The sequence below is a fragment of the Chenopodium album genome, chromosome 12 (assembly GCF_948465745.1).
Source record: "Chenopodium album chromosome 12, dcCheAlbu1.1, whole genome shotgun sequence".
NCBI lineage: Eukaryota > Viridiplantae > Streptophyta > Magnoliopsida > Caryophyllales > Amaranthaceae > Chenopodium > Chenopodium album.
In genome coordinates, this window is record NC_137845.1 from 3,705,346 (window position 1) to 3,724,706 (window position 19,361).

Genomic DNA, 19,361 nt, shown 5'->3' on the forward strand with positions numbered 1-19,361 from the left:
TATTAACTCTTATGCTTCCCGTATTTATTTCTCTTAGTTTCTTTAGTATTCCTTCCCTTCCAACGCCCAAAGTTATTTTTCTTCTAATGTTAGAAGGCAAAATAATTTAACCTGATAATAGTTCTTTTCAAGGGGTGGGGGAATAGGCTGGATATAATCCACTTTGTTACTATTTTCATAATAAAAAAATAATAATAAAAACACACACCCACACACACAAACCCACCGAAATTAATTCCTTCATCACCTAATTAGACATTTTTCTTTTGAAACTTTCTCCGTTAACTTTTAGTTGCAACATTTTAACTTTCACACTTATCAATACATAATTTCAATCTCTTGTATTCAGATTATAGACATGTAAAAAAATCTAAAGATTAAATATTTAAAACATATATATAAATCGAGATGAATCTAATAAGATCCTACATGACTATTTTGCCCAACAAAAAAACTCAATAAAAATTAAGATCAATTATAAAAATGAAAAATGTATATATATTTTCAAATGTTGCAACTAAAAGTAACGGATGATGATGTATATTATAATTCACAACAAAAGCCATACTGCACCATAAAAAGCTTACAACTAAAAAGTGAATAGTGTATATATATTTTCAAGTGTTATATTTCCGTACTTACGCAAGGATATGATTGTCAACAATTTATTTTTTAGTATATGCGTTCAAAAGCCTAGCCATTAAGTTTTGGGCGTCATGACAAGTTATTACAACTAGACAATAAACATCTATTATGTCGCGCGCGTAGGCTCCCCTAATTAAAATAAAAGTTAAATGTCTTAGACGACGAAGTAAAATTTAATTGTGATTAATTGATTTCTTACTTTATTCGTAAGATGTTATCTCTAAGTTTTGTAGCTTATCCATTTGATATTCACCTTAAATATTGTTGCATTGTAGGTTTAAAAATGAAAAACTCATATACTTCATATAATCATATCAAGTCCATAACAAGGTTTGGTAGCCATAAATCATATTGTGTTGTACGGAGTAGCATATTTTACAAAGAATTGCCCATTATATCACGGTTAAAACCCTAATTTGGATAATTTATTCTATATTTGTCATACCCATCTTACCGTGACATGCCTTTTTTATTATCATGTCTCAAGTCTTAAGTTTAGCCGTTTCGATCTATTGCAATCTTTAGATCTTTACCTAAGGTGTTTTTGTCTTAGATAAGTGGATTAAACAACAAAGGAAATTGACGGTCCAAACATCCTCTCCAACCCAAAAAAAATCGGATCGGACGGTCATTATTAGAAGAATTTAAGTCAGTCCAAAGACTCAACCTTTGCAACATCCATTGAAGAAGAAAGTAATCTTTCTGAAATTTAAAAAAAAAAAAAAAAAAAAAAGCTTCAAGTTTTCATATGATTCCTCAAACAATTGAAGATTTCATCAAATTCCCAAATTTTTAGGGTTCTATAATTTATTCAGAAATGTCAGCAATTGTAGATAGACCTTTAATTCATACCTCAAATCATTGCTATAAACCCAGTTATTATTGCCATGGATTAAGCTACTTTTGTTGTCCATCTTCTTCTAGGGTTTCTTTAACCAATTTCATCCGGAATTCGTCGACACATTCTCGATTATTCAACAATTCTTATCGACAATTTAGGGTTTCAATTTCTAGGGATTTCTGCAATTCCTCTAATTTGTGGAAGGGTAGTACCAGAATTCGAGCTAATAGTTCTTGCGAGCAAGATACTGATTCAACTACACCCAATTCATCTTCTTCTTCTTCGTCAGAGAAAAACGACGCGAAACAGGGGAGCAAAGGGGCGTCGAATTCGAGCTCGTCGTCGCAACCTTCATCGTCTTCTTCTTCTTCTTCGTCGAGGAGAGAGAAAGAGGGTAAGAGTTGGTTTAAAGGTTCTGGTGGGAAATGGCGGTGGCAGCCATTGATTCAAGCTCAAGAAATTGGGGTTTTGCTTTTGCAATTAGGGATTGTGATGTTTGTTATGAGGCTTCTTAGGCCTGGGATTCCGTTACCGGGTTCCGAACCGAGGCCTCCGACGACATTTGTAAGTGTACCTTATAGTGAGTTCTTGAGTAAGATTAATGGTAATCAGGTTCAGAAAGTTGAGGTTGATGGAGTTCATATAATGTTTAAGTTGAAGAATGAAGGTGGAAGTGGTGTTATGGAGGGTGAAATGAGGGGCAGTGGGAGTAATTTGCAGGATTCGGAGTCGTTGTTGAGGAGCGTGGCGCCGACGAAGAGGATTGTATATACTACAACTAGGCCTGTTGATATAAAGACCCCTTATGAGAAAATGCTTGAGAATCATGTTGAATTTGGCTCACCGGATAAGCGATCAGGCGGGTTTTTGAATTCAGCATTGGTAAGTTGATGAATTGGGTTTGATTCATATGCTTAATGATAAATGTGCAAACTATTTTTGGGCAGTATATATTTTGCATTAGAAATTGAGAACAAAAACTATGTACTACCTCCGTTTCATGTTTTTTGCAACTTTGGAATGTTTTATATCTCACAAATAATGCCCAAAGTTGCAAAAAACATGAAACAGAGGTAGTATATGACTTTAAGCAGTCTGTTGGCAACTTGAACTATCTGTTATTCATTGTAAAGTGTGTGATATGAAACATGTTTGATTCAACACTGAATTGGATATAACTGATTGCTCTGTATTACCCTTTCCCAATGTGCAAGTCCATTCCAAGTTGCAATTTTTATGTTGTTTTTCATGCTAATTCATATAAGGAAATATATTCTGGTGGATCTCCTAGTGGTGCTTTCAAATGATGTGGCAACAACCCAAGGAGACATTAAGGAAGATAATCTTTCCCCCCTGAATTCTTGTCATGTCACTTGGGGGTATATATGCACTCAAGTGCACTTTATAGGATTTCCCCTTCTTAGAGCTATTTCTAATTGGGGTTGTCACATTCATTTAGATGCAATGGAAGGATGAGGAAACAAAGCTGGGTAAATGTTTTTGTAAATGGGAACGGAAATAATGAATAATGTACTTAAATTACAGACCTTCAAGTGTGAAAGAGAGAGCATCTCATCAATTGGGTTAAGAAGTATATGACCCTTGAAACTGTTATAGATGAACAATGTTCATCCCTAGTAAAGTTTCTGCTGAAAGATGTAATACTTAATTTTAATTTTCTCAGATTGGTTCAAATTTTAAGTTTGTCTGAGCTGGTAGTCCTTGATTTGCTTTCCATGTTATCAACCAAGAAATCGTATCAGAAGTCACATTACTGCTAGGTGTTACTAGGTAGGTATATAGAAAACTGCAAGAATATTTTACATCTATTTTATGGAGGGATTTGTAGACATTCATTGTCTTGGGCTCAGTCTTATGGAGTCAGGATGCTCAACAGTTCCCTGTTCTTTCTTTTGGTGGGCAGTATGGCTTTTTTTTACTTCTACCATTTCTGTCAAGGTGACCTATTTTCAGCTATACTAATGAGTTTCTTTGCTGTACGCATTCTCATGGTGAGCAAGTTCCTCGTTCTGAAGCTTGTTGAAACTCTTGGGAAATTGGGATTTAAGATGGCTAGCAAGTTCATCCTCTCTCTCTTCCTCTCTCCACACTCCAAAGTTTTTCTAATACATTTTCTCATCTATTTATTATAGCTTAGTTTCACTTCTGGCATATCCTAGTTCCTTGATTGGTTGAAAACTTGAAAATTGTGTTCTCGTGTTTCCCTGTTTCTACATTTCTAGTTTCTGTTTTTGTTTCCTTTTCCATGCTTCATAAACGGTCTTCTCCTTTTCTACTTTCTAGTTTCACTACACGTGTATGTTGGGTTGTCTGAAGTTAGACAATTGCATTTGCATGCTTCTGATTTTATTTTATTTGTATTATTTTATTTATTTATTTATTTATTAATTAATTTATTTATTTGCAGATAACCTTGTTTTATGTTGCTGTTCTAGCTGGACTCCTCCAGCGGTTCCCAGTCAACTTTTCACAGGTGTGCAATTTTCCTCCCTCTTCCTCTTCATTGCAAAAGGCTTTTTCCTTAGGATTTAGGAACACACCTTTTCTGCTTATTTACTGGCTCTGATATGTACAGAATGCACCGGGGCAGCTTAGAAACCGTAAATCTGGGAGCTCTGGTGGTACTAAAGTAACCGAGCAAGGAGAAACTGTCACTTTTGCAGATGTGGCAGGTGTTGATGAGGCTAAGGAGGAATTAGAAGAAATTGTGGTACCTGTCTTGGCCTTAGGTTTGAAATTGTCAGTTTGTGTTTAATATGAAAATGGTATACTTATTTCTGCTTAATGGTTAGGAATTTCTAAGGAACCCAGATAGGTATGTACGACTTGGAGCACGTCCTCCTCGTGGTGTTTTACTGGTGAGTATGCTTTGATGTTTAAGATAATACGAAGTATATATGAGAGTCTTAATCTTAAAAAAAATGCAATATTAGACTGCTTAAAGAAAGATGATATATTGTACTAGGAAATATTCTTTCAAGCACCATCAGTTTGTGTGAATATTGGCTTGCAGTCTGACTTAACAAAATCACCTGCTTTGTTGTTATACTTTATTTATGTGTGTTCCTTGAGAAAGCACTTGCCAGTGCTATTCTTGAAAGTTAGATGTTTAAGCTAAGTTACTGCTGTAAGATAAGGTATTAAGGCTAAATTACTGCTGTAAAATTAGATTTTAAAGCTAAATTACTGCCGTATATTATCAATTGAGCTGTTCTTTCATGCCTTATGTCACATTATATTCCTTGTTTGCTTACATCATGTTGTTTAGTATCTCAATTTTTTTTTTTTTTAAAAAAATAATAAATTTTGTGCCTGGAATTCTCTATTGCCCTTCTATTTTAATGTGCTCTTTTCATCCTGAATTATGTGTCTTTAATACACTTGGTGGTACTAGGTATAGTATATAAAAATGCTCATCATTTTTGTTTTGGTCTTGTTGATTGAAGATCGGTTTTGTTTGCCCTGAAGGTTGGTCTTCCAGGGACTGGCAAGACTCTTTTGGCAAAGGCTGTTGCCGGGGAAGCAGAAGTTCCGTTCATTAGTTGTTCTGCTAGTGAGTTTGTTGAACTCTATGTTGGTATGGGAGCATCACGGGTGCGAGATCTTTTTGCTCGAGCAAAGAAAGAAGCACCATCAATCATATTTATCGATGAGGTTAGATTGACTGCACAATCAAGTAATAGAATTTGGAATTGGTGAGACTAAGTAGTTGATATTGTGGTTCTTTACAGATAGATGCAGTTGCAAAAAGTCGGGATGGAAAATTTCGCATTGTGAGCAATGATGAGCGAGAGCAGACATTAAATCAGCTGCTAACTGTAAAATTTTACAGACCTTTTCTAGTTTTTGCAACTCTAATTGCGTCATCAATTGGCTAACAAGTGTTGATCTTGCAGGAGATGGATGGATTTGATAGCAATTCTGCTGTTATCGTCCTTGGAGCAACTAACCGTGCTGATGTCTTAGATCCTGCTCTCCGTAGGCCTGGTAGATTTGATAGAGTGGTTATGGTCCGTGTTTGATCCTTCTTGCTTAGGTCATAACACTGTTATGCTAGAAGATTATTGGCCTTCAAGATTTACCTATATCATATGTTTTTCTCTGTAGGTGGAAACGCCGGATAAGATTGGAAGGGAATCTATACTAAAAGTGCATGTTTCAAAGAAAGAACTTCCTCTTGGAGATGATGTTGATCTTAGTGATATTGCTCGTATGACTACAGGTTTTACAGGGTATACACATGCCTTGTCTCCAATCTCACTTATTATCTATTTATGTCCTTTTTTTTAATGCATTCTTATGATACACATTGCAGGGCAGACCTTGCTAATTTGGTAAATGAAGCTGCCCTGTTGGCTGGTAGACTGAATAAAGCTATTGTGGAGAAAATAGATTTTATTCAAGCAGTGGAGAGATCAATTGCAGTATGTCTGTTCTTCTGCTAGCTTGTGTTTCTTTATGTGTATGCTTGCTTGGGTGCCCGAGGGTCTGATATAAATCCTGTTAAAATGGCCTATGATGTCTGAAGTTATTGCTACTTCTGTAGAATGCAAGTTCACAATATTCATCGATTATCTTACTTCAAGAATTGCTGTTATTCATGGGCTGATCTTATAAAATTAGTAGTAGTTATCATCCATTAACCTCCTGTCCCAGTCTGAAAATACCATAATTTACTCAATCTTTCCTTGACAAGCGTTCCCCATCAACTAAATGCACAAATAAATAACCTTGGTGTAATTATTAAAATGAAGGGCCACTTAATGGTGCACTAAATTGAGGGTGGTTGTATGCAAAATGGTAGGGAAATTGAAGTATGGGACATGACAAAGTAGGAACATTTATATGAGATAGTAGTTGTAGGGAGTACATTCCTTTGCTTAGGGGATAGATAATAAATCTTATGTTGCTATGTATGAGTGAAAATGCCTTTGAAGTTATATGTTCTTTCAGGGCCTCAATACCTAATAGTTTATAACCTTATGTTCAGGTTTTGCATGTTCATTTTAAAATTCTGCTTTCTGCAATTTAATGTGTCGTATGAAAAGCTATATGTGTGTATGCTTGATTCTAATGAGCTTGAGGATTTATATTTTTTCGTATGTTGCAGGGGATAGAGAAGAAAACCGCCAAATTACAGGGAAATGAGAAGGCTGTTGTTGCTCGTCATGAGGCTGGTCATGCAGTTGTAGGGACTGCTGTTGCAAATCTTCTTTCAGGTCAACCTCGAGTTGAGGTAAAGTACTGTACAGCTGTACTTTAAGATATCAAGAGGATAGTAGGTGTTGAAGTACTCTGCTTTAAGATATCAAGTAGGATAGTAAGTATTCATTAGACTCTAGGATATGTCATATTTCAATGATGTCTTGATTGAGATTCTGAAGTCTATCTGTTTTCAGTTGCGCTTTTCTGTTAAAATGAAAGCTACTTGATTGATTATAAATCTACATCAACTGCAAAAGGAGGTTCTATCATGATAAAGTTGTATACTTTCTGGGGTTTTTGTTTGCAGAAATTGAGTATATTGCCCAGGTCTGGAGGTGCATTGGGCTTTACTTACACCCCTCCCACAAATGAAGACAGATACCTTCTTTTTGTGGATGAGCTACGTGGACGACTTGTTACACTTCTTGGAGGGCGTGCTGCAGAGGAAGTTACTTATGCAGGACGTGTTTCAACAGGAGCACTTGATGACATAAGGAGAGCAACTGATATGGCATACAAAGCAATAGCAGAGTATGGCCTTAGTCAAACCATTGGCCCTGTATCTTTAGCAACACTCTCTGCTGGTGGGATTGATGAATCGGGGGCTGCTCCTTGGGGAAGGGATCAGGTTTCCAGTACTTTCCTCTTTTAAGTTGTAAATTTTTTGTCTAACTGCTGTTGCATTAACTTGAGATTGTAAAACAGGGACATCTTGTTGATCTTGTTCAAGGAGAGGTTAAAGCACTCCTGCAGTCAGCACTTGAGGTGGCATTATGTGTTGTACGTGCTAATCCCAACGTTTTGGAAGGTCTGGGTGCTCATTTAGAAGGTATTCTCTTTGATATCTGTGATATTTATTTCTCTGGTTTTGAGTTATCTATCAACTTCTGGTGATAGTGTTTGCCCTTTGTATTATCAAAATTCATCTTGCTGGCTCCTTAACATTCCCTCTTTTTTAAAGTAATTTATGTTAGCTTATTGCACAAGGATTAAAGACTTTTTTTTCTCCCTCTTATATCTAAATTCTATAATCCTGAACAAATACAATTTTTTCCAGCATCTCTTTTACTCGTTTCTCATTGTGTTTTGTGTGAGAGGTTTGAGTTCATAGTTTTCATTGGGACTCCAAGTAGAGTGAAAGTCTACATTCCTCTTTCTGAATATACAGCCTAAACATCAACACTTTAGCAACAGAGCCTAAAATATTATGCATGTTATAGGTTATTAAATCATGTGATTGTTTTTTTTTAATCTTCCGTATGTTATATTAACTCTGAGGTTTTTCGCTCATTGATTTGTTTTCTCTTAAATTGAACACTTTTGAATGATATTCTGTAAGAGATCTCTCAAACCATGGTTTTGTTAAATTGTCATCTTACTGCCTTCTATCTAGTCTGAAGCTGCCAAAAGATTGGCAGTATTGAATCTCGGGGCCTAACAAATTTGTAATTGTTGGCCATTAATACCTAGTGGAGTGTTATGTAGGCTAAGCATCACGTATGTCTGCACATGATGGTTAAAACATTGTGTTTCCTTGTGTAGAGACAGAGAAGGTGGAAGGTGAGGAGCTACAGAAATGGTTAAAACTGGTGGTTGCACCTGCCGAACTCTCAGTCTTTGTTCAAGGCAAGCAAGAGGCTTTTCTCCAACTACAACGAGTCCCAGAATGAAAACTATATAGCGTACTATTTGGCATCCGACATTCTAGGAGAATATTGGATGGCAAGAGTTCCTTGAAATAGATTTTTATCAGACACTTCGTGTGCCATTTTTCTCGTGTCCTTTCCCTGATTGCAGGGAACTTCATATTTCAGCTTAATCATCTTTAAACCTGACAGCTACTTACCACTGTTGACAATCAGAGGTGAAAAATGGAGGATTTGAAGCACCGACGATAGAATAGATAATGAAAGGGATGAAATTGGAAGGTGTAAAATCTACTGTCACAGTGCTGCTATCTTAATCACAAGAAATACCAGCTTTGTATAATATCTAAATTCTTCTGTACATGTAATCATTATTTCAGGAAATATATAGTGATTGTAACTTATGCTTATTTGTATATAACGGCCCCATCCATGCATATATCAATCATAAATCAGTTTCACATCTTTTGTTTTTCCTTTGCTTGAATTTACACACTCTTTCATTGGTGTACTGGTTCACATAAAGTAATACCCCCACCTATCACTTTATCATTATAATTTTTTATTTTTTATTTTTTATTTTGAATAATTCTTTTGGCATAACTGGTTGTATTTTTGTAGGGTACAATTAGCAACCCAATCCCATGGATATCAAACTTACTGAATCATGAAAATAAAAGCCTGATCCAGCTCTTTTAAAAGCAAGTCATTTGCAAACAAGTGAAGAACAAGGCACGATGTCTGAAAACCTGATAACAAGAGGTGAACAAAGACATACTACGTATATAAGATAGTTTTGAGCACCAAGTGGGCCTTTAGAGGCCCTTTGGATACCATGGAGAGCACCTCGATGTATAAACAAGTCAAGTTCAAAAATGCTCAGCCAAATTTGATTATTTGAAGGCTATAATTCATGATATCAAGCCATTTTCGAAGATTTTGGGACCTGACCACGAATACTCAAGTGATTGTAAGGGATGCACCCTAGAGTTATACCATTGTTGGGAACTATATATGGTCATATTTATTCACATAAAGCCATGTGGTGGCCTTGAGTTAACGAAGGGTGAGATGTACTTAGCTAGCTAGATGTAAAGTTTAAATTTAAAGTAGACAACACCAACCATCCAAGTGGCCTCCTGGTGTCTCGTACGGTCCATGGGAAGCACTCTAACCTCTTTCCTCTTTGGAGCCCGAAAAGTCGAAAATTATCCAAAGCTTGGCTATAATCTATGCTTTCCAATCAATTATGAGATTTTTTTTCAAAATTGAAACGAATGTATAGGGTGTCCTCTTGGGTCATAAAAGTTGGTTTGTAATATTAATTGGGCTACTTATAGGTATACAAAGTCATCCGAATTAAATTCAGAATATGCATTTACGAGTAATTACTCATATACCCTTGATGTTTTTCTAGCTATATAGGAGTACTATGTATACTAGAAGCTATATTGTTAATTTGTTATTGAGGGACGATACTTTTCTTGAGTGCATCTCAGTGCATAGTTCCTATGCATTTATCAAACATATAGGAGGACAAATTTGGCAAATTTTTGTAAAAAGCTAACTCTACAGTGGTACATTATAATGTACCATTATATACTATTATGTATGTATAATGTACCACTAAAGTATAAGTTATCTAAATAGTACTTTTGTATACTATTATGCGTGTAGTGGTACTTTTTACCATCCTATAGGTTGAATATTTTCGCCCAAAATACTTACCACCTGTCACCTACAAAGTATTATGCATATAATAATACATTTTTCACCGTATATGTTTGCTAAACTAATAGGAGCTATGCGCTAAGAGCAAAGCCAGCCATTAATCAATTGGCTTGGTTATGGGGGGAGAGAAAGTGAAAAAGTATTAAAAAAATAAAGAGAGAGAAATTTTTGGGAACAAAAAGCAATAACCTGGTTGTGGAAATAACCAGGTTCTAAAGCTTGGTTATTGAGTGAAATAGTAGGGCCAATTTGCTTGGTCATTGAGTGAAAGAGAGAGATTGTGTGGTGGGGTTGGGTAAAAATAAGAGAGGATAAGATGTGTAACCATGGTCAACCATTGGACTACATTGGTTATTAAGTGGATATAAGAGTGATTATAAATGAGATGCAAGATAGAGAAATTAATTAAATAAGTGATAACCACAATGGTTACCACAACCATTGTGTTTACTCTAAGGGTTAACTACTTTTCTTCACGTCACTATAATTTACTTTGTAACAGAAAGATTATTGAGGGACAAAAGGAGGATCATGGAATTTGGATGAATGTAAAAATATTTGATTAATCATGATTTTGGGAGGCTGATATTTTTTTATGAAGTTAGAAAAATCTATGTCAGCATCAAATGTGGTTGTGATGTTTTTGGATTTAGTGATGCAACTAGTGGACTAGATGGCTAGAGGTAATTGCCACTTGTCATGGGTTACCTAAATCCATTAATATTGTCATGCTCATGTTCTTCTTATTTGATTGCCTCTTCTTTTTCTTGGGGCGCTGATATTGCCAAGGCAAAAAAAACCATTTCCAAGACAAATTATCTACCCGCTGCCCGTAATATTTGAGAATTTAAATATGTCAAATATATTAATTCATTAATATATTTTGTAATATTTTATTGCCTATGATTAGCAATAATCTGTCAAAGAAATAGATAAATAATTAAGATGCAATGTTTAGAAAATCTTTGTCTACCAATCCTTAAGATTGAATGCCCAACAATCAGATTTTAATTAGAGTTTGAAGAATGAAGTATCCCACGTTAATATACAAACATAATGCTTTTTTTTTTTTTTTTGGTTTCAATGGAAAATTTTATAATAAGAGTAGAACATGAACATTTATACGTATAATGTTGACATGAAAACACTTATACTAATAGTCATTTATAAATTAATTAAGCACTTAATAAATAAATAAAATTAATTAATAAACAAGTTTAGAGGTAGCTAATACCTGTAAAGCTTTGATAATGGTGTTTCTCCCAATAAAATGTTAAATTTAGTGAGTGTATGGTGATGAATAATTTAATTAATTGTAGATTTTGATGAGAATAATTAGTAGTTGAAGTTGGAAAGATTTTAATTGGAATATTTAGCTACTAAAATTATAGGCAATAAAATATTGCAAAGTATATTATTGAATTAATAAGTTTGACATTTTTTGATTCTCAAATATTACGAGTAGCGGGTAGATACGTTGCCTTGGAAATGGTTTTTTTTGCCTTGGCAATATCAGCACCCTTTTCTTGTGCAGTACTTTTCAAGATGAGAGGATAAAATATTAAAAACAATAGTAATAATCTAATCGAAATTATTTTTGCTGATATTTTGCTCATTCATAGTACAAAAGTTAGACAATATTCACCAAATAATTACTTCATAAAATATTTTATTTTGACAAAATATTCACTTCACATAATAATTTTTTGACAAATATTGTTGACCAATAGCAAATGTTTTATTGTCACTATTTTCATTTATTTATTTTTTTGTAACAACGTACTTATTTATTTGTTTTTTTTGTGCAAACTTATTTATTTTGTTGATTCTCTCGAGTCTTGATAGCATAAATGGTATATTCTTGATAGCACTATGAATATATCTTTTAAAACTATAAAAATTGCTGCTCAACCATAAATTTAAATATCTCGATTACAAGGCCAATTGACAAGTGCAACCCAAATTATTTTGTTTGACAACTTTTCACAAAACTAATAATATAGTGCACCTTTAAGGCTTTAAACTTATGTCATGTCCTCTTTTTCTCCAATAACTTATCATCCTAGTGGTGTATGGTGCCACACAAATTATTTATGAATTACTTTTGAACAAGAAAAGATATTCTATAAATTAGTATTTGTGAAGTGGTAAGGATTATTATTTGTTTTGTAAAAAAGGATTATTATTTGTTAAAGGACCAACTCAATCAAAACCTTAATCTGATGGTTGAAGCTCAAAAATAAAATTCGTGACTTTTATATCACACTAACTTTAATACCATGTTAAAGGACCAACTCAACCAAAAACTTAAACTAATGATTGAACCCCAAGAATATGTTTTATACTCTATATCATTATCTTTCAATTATCATTCAAGCTTACAGTTATGAGGTAGTGAAATCAATCTTCATTAAAAGTAATTTAGTGATAAAGATTCTCTTATTTAGACTTAGGCTGAGTTGACATGTAAGAGACTACACAATATCAAATACACAGTAGGTAAAATAGTAGATAAGATATGTTCATACAACCTATGTTATAATTAAGATCTCACAAGAATATATTCTCCTAATGTATAAATCATAATAAATCGTTAAAGAAGAGCATGCAAATAGTAACACCTCATACACCAAAATATTAACCGAGTAACTCCTGACCGACCAAGTAACACCTCATCAAGTAACTCCTGACTGACCGAGTAGTCCCTGAGTCTCTGACCAAATAACCCCTGAGTTCTTGATCGACCGAATAATCCTTAAATAAGTAATCATAACCCTAGTGTGGCTAACCATACACAAAATTAAAAAGAATGGAAGTTGTAATCATCATCTCACACTAATTTTGAATTGGAAGATCACATTTCCAAACAAAAATTGTGGAGCACATCATATTTGTGATTTTAGAGGTAATAATTATAAATAAATATCTAAAAAGTAGACTTTATAACTTATGATTTTTTTAAAATTAATTTTCGGAGTTAGTTGTTACTCACTTACACTGTATAACAAAAACATCCTCGTAATCACGAGATTCTACCATCCTTCTTCTTTGTAAAGCTACACTCTTCACTCCACTTCTTATTTCTCTCTCTCTCCTCAGTTTCGGTGAGTTAATCTCAACTTTATTTTTAATCTGTTTTTCTGTTATTAATTTCTTATTTGTGTTTATGATTAATCGACGACATGCATGCAACTTGTTGATAAAATTTTGTATGAAAATGATGGTTTATTGTTATGTTAATTGCAATTACAGTAAATTTGATATTTTTCTGGAATTTTGAGACTTGAATCTTTGTTCTTTTTGTTTATTGAAATTCTGATGTTATCAATCAATCAAAGCCTTAATCCCAAAAGTGGGGTCGGCTAACATGAACCAAATTTGATTATTCCGTGTAGTCATCAACATAAATCTTTCTCCTCCATCCCTTACGATCCAAAACTTCATCCTCACGTAAATCCATGCACTTCATATCCTTCCTCACTCCTTCCAACCAAGTCATCTTTGGTCTCCCTCTTCCTCGTTTAATCCCTCCATGGTCCCACTCTTCCACTCTTCGCACCGGTGCACCCTCGGGTCTCCGTCTTACATGTCCAAACCAACGCAGACGATTTTCCCTTAGTTTATCTACAATGCCCGCCACACCTACTTTCTTGCGAATAACCTCATTTCTGATTCTATCTCTTAAAGTGTTTCCACACATCCACCTTAACATGCGCATTTCCGTAACCTCCATCTTTTTAATATGCTCTTTCTTAGAAGCCCAACATTCTGTACCATAGAGCAACACTGGTCGTATGGCAGTCCTGTAGAATTTTCCCTTCAACTTTAAGGGAATGCTGCGGTCGCATAACACTCCCGTGGCCGCTCTCCATTTAAGCCACCCTGACTTAATCCTGTGGGTCACGTCTTGATCAATGTCACCATTCTTCTGGATGATCGACCCTAGGTACTTAAAACATTCACTCATGGTCAAATCCTTTCCATCCAAACTCACCACTTCATTGCGTGTCCCCCTCTGAGTGCCAAAACGACATACCAAATATTCAGTCTTACTCCGACTTAGCTTAAACCCTCTAGATTCCAACCTTTGCCTCCATTGCTCCAACTTGACATTAACCCCATCCTTAGTCTCATCCACCAAAACGATATCATCTGCGAACAGCATACACCATGGAACCTCATCTTGAATTGGTCTAGTTAATTCATCTAGAACCGTTGCAAAAAGAAAAGGGCTTAATGCAGACCCTTGATGCAATCCGATTGTAATAGGGAAATCTTTTGTCAACCCTCCGCATGTCCTCACATTTGTTGACACATCCCGATACATATCCTTAACTAGGTCTACATACCTTCGTGGGATACCTTTCTTCAACATTGCCCACCAAAGTATCTCTCTTGGCACCTTGTCATATGCCTTCTCTAAATCAATAAAAAGTGTCAAGCTCTTTCTCTCTTGAAATTCTGATGTTATGATGTAGGATAATTCCCGAATTTTTAATGACAAAATGGGCTTTCATTTTTCTAAATAATGAATAAATTAATTATTTTTTTTTGGTGTATATTTAAAAATGAAATGGGATGTTTATAAGAAGATTTATCTTGGTTATCGTTTTGTTTTATAATTAATGATTATAAACAATAAAAAAAAATTGAACTTTGTTGGATCTTTCTTGATTCAGGTGCTTTAGATTGAATTCCCCTGTTTAATAAAAATGAAAATGGGTTAGCCTGAATTATTGAGTAATGTTATTTGGGCTATTCTTTCAACCTCACTATTTGCATTAGATGTACCCTTTTATTTGGATATATTAATGACCGTGTTCAATTTTGGGATGTCTGGAAAAAGATGTCACTGGTCTTGTGTTAGCTATGGTTTGTGTTTTTTTAGGTAACTAACTGTGGTTTATGATTACATTAAATGTCTTAATATGTTAATGGCATGAACACTGCAAATTAAAACTACTTCCTGAAAATAATTCTAGGGGTGTTCTGACCCTTTGATTGATTTGCTTTTGTAATTAGTATCTGACTGTTCGTCTCGAGTATGCTAGCATGTAGTAATCCTTAGCAATTTAGCATAGCCAGCAATGTAAGGCTAACTAGAATTGCCACCCAAAAAAAAAAAAAAAAGCTAACTGATCTTCGGTACATTAAGCTATCCGGAGTCTTTTAGTTTCTGATATGGAAAGGCAAAGGAGTGGTATTTTGCTTTAATCTTTGAGAATTTTGTGCCTTTTGCAATTTTGGCCTCAAAAGCGGCTACCATTAGCTGTGGAAATGAGCCATAGATTATTGTGACTTTTTGACTTCAGATATCCTTCTGTTTCACTAATGTCATTGTTTCAATGCATAATCTCATAATTTTCAGGAATGGCTTCACTTCAAGCTACTTTGACAACAATCTGGTGCAAAAATGATAACCACTCTACCCCGTCCATGCTGCCCAAGACTTCTTTCTTGCCTAGATTCGATACGCTGGGAAATGCTGCTGCTGCTAATGCCAAGGAATTTCATTTTAGTGCCTTGAGTTCGGGTACTCAGGCCACTTTGACCTTTGATCCACCAGCCACAAATGAAAAAAAATCCAAACAAATTAAACATACAGTTGACCCTTCAGCCCCCGACTTTCTTCCACTCCCATCTTTCGAGCAATGTTTTCCAAAGAGCACAAAAGAATGCAGGTACTTGTTTTCATGCCTAAACTTTATACTTCCAGTTTCTTACAGGAGCACAACCTTCTTCAAAAATTTATAACATTTTCATTTGAATAATATCTTTATATTGCTTATTCATGTGAATATTACTTATTTTATTGTTAATAATACAATGATCATCATCAAAATCCTTCTGTATCTTCTGATTGTTTGTTTATGTCAGAGCGGCTTTATCAGTTTGGTTGCAAATGTACCGCTGTCTTCATTGTATAATGGTTTATGCTTATAATATACAGGGAAGTTACTCACGAGGAATCAGGACATGTGCTCAAGGTTCCCTTTCGGCGCATCCATCTTTCTGGAGATGAACCCCATTTTGACACCTATGACACCAGTGGTCCTCAGGATATTAGTCCAAGGATTGGTATGGATCCCTTTCCCCCCCCCCCCCCCCCCTTTCTCACTACATACAAAATTCTAAATTAGTACAATGCAGTCATTGTTTGCTTAATTGTTTATTCTCCTATTACCTCGGTTCTTTTCCTTTCTCCTTCATTTGCAATATCTTTGACAATTCTCTGCTTGAGTAATTGTAGAGCTATTAGATCCTATCTCACACATAAGCTTATCTGAGGGAAGGAATTGAGACCATTCTTGTTCTATGAGCTTTTTATTCAGCAGCATTGATTGAGTTAAGATTGAATTTTAACTTTCATGTAACTTACTTGGTCATTTATGCTATTATAATACAGGTCTCCCTAAGTTGCGCAAGGATTGGGTTGACAGGAGGGAGAAGTTAGGTCTGCCTCGATACACTCAGATGTTCTATGCTAAGCAAGGAATGATAACTGAAGAGATGTTGTTCTGTGCTGCTCGTGAGAACCTTGATCCTGAATTTGTGAGGTCAGAGGTTGCTCGTGGACGTGCAATTATCCCTTCCAACAAGAAGCACTTAGAGTTGGAGCCCATGATAGTTGGAAGAAATTTTTTGGTCAAAGTTAATGCAAACATTGGAAATTCTGCTGTTGTTAGCTCAATTGAAGAGGAAGTCCATAAGCTTCAGTGGGCAACAATGTGGGGTGCAGACACAATTATGGATCTGTCAACAGGTCGCCATATTCATGAGACACGTGAGTGGATCCTACGGAACTCTGCTGTACCAGTTGGTACGGTCCCTATCTACCAAGCACTTGAGAAGGTGAATGGCATTGCTGAGAATCTCACATGGGAGGTTTTCAGGGAAACCCTGATTGAACAAGCAGAGCAAGGTGTTGATTACTTCACCATCCATGCAGGTGTTCTGCTAAGGTATATTCCTCTAACAGCCAAACGCATGACTGGGATTGTATCCCGGGGAGGATCCATTCATGCAAAGTGGTGTTTAGCCTACCACAAAGAGAACTTTGCTTATGAACACTGGGATGATATTCTCGATATCTGTAACCAATATGATATAGCATTATCAATTGGGGATGGCCTCAGGCCTGGGTCGATATATGATGCCAATGACTCTGCCCAGTTTGCAGAGCTCTTGACCCAAGGAGAACTTACGCGCCGAGCCTGGGAAAAAGATGTGCAGGTACATACAACCTTATGAATTGTGCTAGGTTTACATGTATTTTATGCTTAAGTTTAATTTCCTTGTTACTATGGCTTATTTTTCACTGTAATCATCAGTTTTAATCGTCGCTTTACATGTTAAGTATGTGCTATTGTGACTTTAGGTGATGAATGAGGGGCCTGGACACATTCCAATGCACAAGATACCTGAAAACATGCAAAAACAGCTGGAATGGTGCAATGAAGCTCCATTCTACACTCTTGGTCCACTAACAACTGATATTGCTCCTGGTTACGATCACATAACCTCGGCCATAGGTGCTGCCAATATTGGAGCCCTTGGTACTGCACTTTTATGCTATGTGACACCAAAAGAACATCTTGGATTGCCAAATAGGGATGATGTGAAAGCTGGGGTAATAGCATACAAAATTGCTGCTCATGCTGCTGATCTGGCTAAATGCCACCCACAAGCTCAAGCATGGGATGATGCATTGAGCAAAGCTAGATTTGAGTTCCGATGGATGGATCAATTTGCCCTGTCACTAGACCCTATGACTGCCATGTCCTTCCATGATGAAACCTTGCCATCAGAGGGTGCCAAGGTTGCACATTTTTGCTCTATGTGTGGGCCTAAATTCTGCTCTATGAAGATAACTGAGGATGTCCGCAAGTATGCTGAGGAGCATGGTTATGGTGATGCTGAGGAAGCTGTACGAGAAGGGATGGAAGCTATGAGCGCTCAGTTTCTGGCTGCTAAGAAAACTATCAGCGGAGAACAACATGGTGAAGCCGGGGGAGAGATCTACTTGCCTCAGAGTTATGTAGATTCTTTGAAGAGGTAAAATAGCATATTACACTCCATATAGCTGGTTACCTCTTAGCAAAAGAATTTATTATATCCTTCTAAACTTCTTGATCTCTTGACCGTTGCAGGTAGAAATCTACACTTGAAGTCGAGGCAGTGGCGTAGCTGAGCTTAGCCCTCCTTGAAGCCTCAGTGGATGCAGATTAATATAAGCATGGACTTTTTTTTGCCCTGAGGTGGTAAGTTCAAGGTTGATGTATAAATAAAGAATAGACTAGTTCATCCATAAGCTTGTTTGAAACTATGGCTCAATGAAACTCCTTTCCCTTTGTTGTGATCTATTTCGACTTATAGTTTTTTTTTTTCGTTCATATTTTACATTTATTGACACAAGAAAGGCACCAGGGGTGTTTGTCTCTGCTACAGCATCTCATCTGTTTTGACAGAAGATGCTGGCGAGACAGGCTGAGAAAGTCCCTTTGAACCTGAACAGGATAATGCCTGCGTAGGGAGTGTGCATTTTCTTTTTCGTTTTTTCCTTTGCATGCTAACAGGGACAGAGCTTCCTGTATATGGGGCAGCTTGATCTGGTTAGCTGGTTCGGTATCTTGACCATGCCCATCTCTGATATCCGGTGGGTAGCAACTTAATGTTAGCTAAAATAAATGTTGCTTCCCTTGCTCTCTTTTGACTAAATGATACTTCATACTACGTAATTAAATAAATTGGCTTTATATATGCAATATTATGATCTGTATTAACACTAGAACAGTAGATCTTCTCTAGATGAAATAAGTGCACATCATGTAAAAGTTGTTTGTGAAAGCTTCTTATTTGTTAGAGATGCTACCTGCAGCTGTATATTCATTCTAGACGTAGGATGATTAAGTTGCCGTTGAGTTGCCTTCTATTTCAGGAAAAAAAAAATAGTACTGAAGAAATACTGATCAGTGATCAACTGATCATTCATATCGTTCCTAGTCGTGTTTGATGTTTCTCCTCCCCTTCGTGACTCTATATTTCAATTAATCTTAGCCAAAAGGCCGAGAAAGGTATCACTTTATTTCTTGTTGCTTACTGCAAAGAAAGACATTCATTATGCATCAGTTGTACGATGTTAATCCAATTTGAGATACTTACCTGTATAGATGGTCACGGATGTAGGAACGAATAAGAGAGCCATTGTACCTGTGACGTATTTAAGTTGATTCTCGTTTATGATATTGTCCAAAGAGTGAAATATATTTCCT

At 35.9% G+C, this 19,361-nt stretch overlaps 1 pseudogene across 1 annotated transcript; it reads left to right on the top strand.

Annotated features, from left to right (window-relative positions):
* The first annotated feature begins 1,209 nt into the window (after positions 1-1,209).
* LOC145570074 (phosphomethylpyrimidine synthase, chloroplastic-like) lies at positions 1,210-19,038 on the top strand (annotated as a pseudogene). Its single transcript, XR_014096377.1, has 15 exons — positions 1,210-2,368; positions 3,915-3,980; positions 4,083-4,217; positions 4,300-4,365; positions 4,976-5,161; positions 5,239-5,325; positions 5,404-5,517; positions 5,615-5,739; positions 5,823-5,935; positions 15,458-15,770; positions 16,040-16,167; positions 16,496-17,322; positions 17,468-18,144; positions 18,240-18,350; positions 18,517-19,038. The product of XR_014096377.1 is annotated as a phosphomethylpyrimidine synthase, chloroplastic-like (transcript).
* The last annotated feature ends 323 nt before the right edge of the window (positions 19,039-19,361 follow it).